This window comes from Arvicanthis niloticus, unplaced genomic scaffold (genome assembly GCF_011762505.2).
Source record: "Arvicanthis niloticus isolate mArvNil1 unplaced genomic scaffold, mArvNil1.pat.X pat_scaffold_142_arrow_ctg1, whole genome shotgun sequence".
In the NCBI taxonomy this organism is placed as follows: Eukaryota; Metazoa; Chordata; class Mammalia; order Rodentia; family Muridae; genus Arvicanthis; species Arvicanthis niloticus.
The window spans coordinates 73,523-77,090 of record NW_023045396.1 but is presented as its reverse complement, the minus strand read 5'-3'; the positions used below and the strand labels follow the sequence as shown (position 1 = coordinate 77,090).

The 3,568-nt window shown below is 41.6% G+C and overlaps 1 non-coding gene across 1 annotated transcript; it reads left to right on the top strand.

Annotated features, from left to right (window-relative positions):
* The first annotated feature begins 582 nt into the window (after nucleotides 1–582).
* On the top strand, nucleotides 583–646 carry LOC117701604 (U7 small nuclear RNA). Its single transcript, XR_004605777.1, has one exon. It is a non-coding gene; the product is annotated as a U7 small nuclear RNA (small nuclear RNA).
* The last annotated feature ends 2,922 nt before the right edge of the window (nucleotides 647–3,568 follow it).

Below are 3,568 nucleotides of genomic sequence, written 5' to 3'. Positions count from 1 at the left end.
GCTTTGACCTTCAGGATCATCCTTAAGGCTGTGGGAAAGAAATCTGAAAACTTGAGTTAAAATGTTTCAACTACACAAAATATAAGGATGCAATATGAATTAAAGGGGCTTCACAGACCTAAAAGAACAGAGGCAGCTTCACTTTGAGCTAGCTTATCAGAATGATACAAAGGCGGGCAGACTCCTGAGTTCAAGGTCAGCCTGGGACAGAGCAAATGTAGGTCCAGGCATGGTCAGAATGATATTCCCAGGACAGGATCCCACTCAGCTAAGTTTATTATTTGTTTTTTACAAAGGTGGGCAGATCTTTTCATTCATTTGCCATGATGAAGAAAAAAGTGCTTCCTGTCTTCTTTTAAGAACCAAGGGGCCAAGGTCATGTAATGCTGGTCATGGGATAATGAAAAGGGACCTGGAGTAAATGACTGAATTGATGAGTAAATAAAAGACTGGGCTTTGGTCTACAAGAGCTGAGCTATCTGGATAAACTGTCTAGAGATCTCTGGAAAGTGAAATCAGCTCTCTTAGAATTTTTTTCTAAAAGAATTTCTGCCTTTGGTCAGATCATCCATGGAGAGTGAGCACAGATTTTTGCTTTTTAAGAATTTTTTCTAGTAGCTTTTCTGACTTTTGTCAGAAAACTCATGAGCTAACCAGAGTGCTTTTAGATTTTTTTCTAGCATGAAAGAGCTGTCTCTAGCAGGGAGCTCTCTTGATCAGAGTGCTATCTCAAGCAGACTGAAGAGCCAAGACCTATCTACAGAGAGCTGTCTAGGGAGCTATCTTTTAAAGACTGCAAGGCTTTCAACTTGCACTCTATCATTTGACTTGGAATCATTACTTAGCCGCTTCTAAACACCCCTTTCTCAGAACCTTCTTCAAGTGGAGGCTGGTCCTTGGCAGAGATTTATATTACAGTTTAGTTATGTGGTCCATATGGACTTATAAAGTTAACAGATGCCTTTCATCTCTTCAAGCATTGAGCAGAGAATTATGAATAGCTGATTTGTGCACACTGCACATTTCGTACATATGTTAATACAAAAGTTTTCCCACAATGTTACTTTTAAAACTTTGTGTGTTTACAGAACAAAAGGACCAGACACCAAAGAAGACAAAGAAATTAGCCCCTGGCGACCCGGCCTCAAAGACAGCATCAGTCACTCTTTCCTCAAATTTGCATCCAGGACAGCTTCAAAGTGGCTAGCCTAAGATGGCCCAGTCTGTAAGATGCCCCCGCATGAAGGGAGGACCTCCCTCAAGCCTCAGAAATTCGGAGCCAACCCAATAACTCACAAGACACCATTCTTGATACAATAGCATGAGATATATTTCAGGATCAGTCGACTGAGGCTGAGACTCGTGACCCACGCAGGGGCAGAGGAGTGTCAACCCAGTTGGCTGGGAGTGGAGGGCTTATAAAGGGCAGAACCACAAACCAAGGGGATTGAGGGGGTTACCAAGGAAACATAACATAAAAACAGTAGAAAGTCTTTAAAAAATCCCAACCCAAATATAGTCAGGGTCATTCGGAAAACATCTTATACACTTATCTTTTGCAAGAATGTAACCTCGCCCAACCATTGATCTTGTGGTCAGCTAGTTCCTGGGACCACCCAGATAACTTGCACCTTTCTTTGTAGTCAGGAATGTGTCTTCCCACTTTGGGCCTACCCCACCCATAGGTGAGTTCTCTTCTCTGAGGCTTGAGGAATGTTAATCCAGCAAGTGTCCTCTGACTCAGGGATAATGTACTCCTCCCGGATTGTATCCTGGGGCAGTGAAGGCCTGAAATCTTACACTCAGTTCCGCTTTCTTGGAACTAGTTGTGCCCTTCCCCCAGGCCTGAGAAGGCCTGCAAATCTTTTATCACAATAGACCAAACAACAATAGGACCTAGGAGAGGCATTGCATTACCAGCCTTGGAGCCTGCTACCTGAGCTAAGAAGAATGGACTGCCTGCTGAGCTAGCCTTGACACCTTCCAGACTGCTATCTCCTTGCCCAGCCTCTGGGCTAAACTGAGAAGAGACTCTGGGGGATGGGGGGGAGCTTCCCCTTTATATGTGAAAACAAATTGTTAAACTTCGAGCCTTGATCAGAGAACTTTGTCTTGGCTTCATCTCTTCCCGCCCGTTTCCCTATTCTCAGCCTCTCTTGAAGGTGAACCCATTCAGCTGTTGCTGCTGGTGGCAACAGAATGGCGCCTTGAACAGGGACGGACCTGAGGACAAGAGATAAGCTGAAGGACGTTGTCTTGTGTAGAGCTCTATGGAAAATGGAAGAAGAAGAAGATTATCCCACACACTTAGTAAGTAGCAAACGATTTTGATACTAGTGCTAGTTGTGGTTAATTGTTGAAGGCTGTGTTTTCAGGAAGTGTGTTTGTCAGGGATAGGGTCTAGGAAATAGGCGTTGGCCCGGCGTTGAATTTACCTAGGTGTTGACAACGAATTATGGGTCAGGAGAATTCAAAATGGCCATTTGCCCGAAGCTTACAAGGATTGCTCCAGGCGGGAGGATCAGAGTTTTCAAATAGTATGTTAGAAAAATGTTTGGCAGAAATAAATTCATACTGCCCATGGTTTCCACAGGAAGGAACCTTGAATAAGAAAATCTGGGAAACAGTTGGACAGGTTTCACAAACTACAAAGGCAGATCCTAACACCCTTTGCCTTTGGGAGCTTGTAAAAGATGCTACTGATAATTGAATAGGGGGTGACAGTGAGTTGGGGAAAGGAGAGTATTTGGCAGGCCCAAGAGAGGCCACTTTAGACGAGAGGAACTGGGTTCAAAAGAATGTGAAAAACAAAAAAGGGCAGAGCACTGAACAGTATCCATAATTCTACATTCCTTGTTTGTCCCTTGGCGCACCAATGTCCATGTGTCTCATTGTGTTTCTGTCCATGTGTCTCATTGTATGAATGATTGGTGGTCTGTCTGTGTTTTGTGGAGTTCTATGTTTAATGTTCAAAAGATCATTAAAATTGCTTGATCCAACACTTGGTCTAGTTTAACTTAGTTTTCAAAGGCAGTTTTAATATGCAGAGTAGCGGCTGATAAGTTTGCTTAACACCTGTAGCTAAGAGTCAAGCTCAGCTGGAAAAGCTACCTTTAAAGGGACCAGCAGGTTTTTGGGGATTAAATAAAGGAGTTAAGAGTTGTTTGTCGTAGAAAAATCTCTGTGACAAGGTGCTTTTATCTTAAAATTACAGCTAGAAAAAGTGAGAAATTTTGTTTGGTTTAAATATATAAGATGTGTTGTCACTTCATTTTTGTTTCTAATTGGTTTTAAGATATAAATATGTTCTACATGTCTTGGTTATAAATTATTGGCCTAAAGTTATTAGATATGATTAAAAAAAAAAAAAAAAAAACGTTTACAACCTTGGTAACAAAGGTTGGCTTAAGATTGGTAACTCAGGGTTAGAGTCATTCAGAAACCAGATGTATAAAGATAAGATTTAAGAACAATGTCTCTTTAGTGAGATATTAAAAGCTACACTATCATGCAGTCATATATAAGAATTGACAGCAAAACTTTATAACATAAAGGTAATCTACCTGGT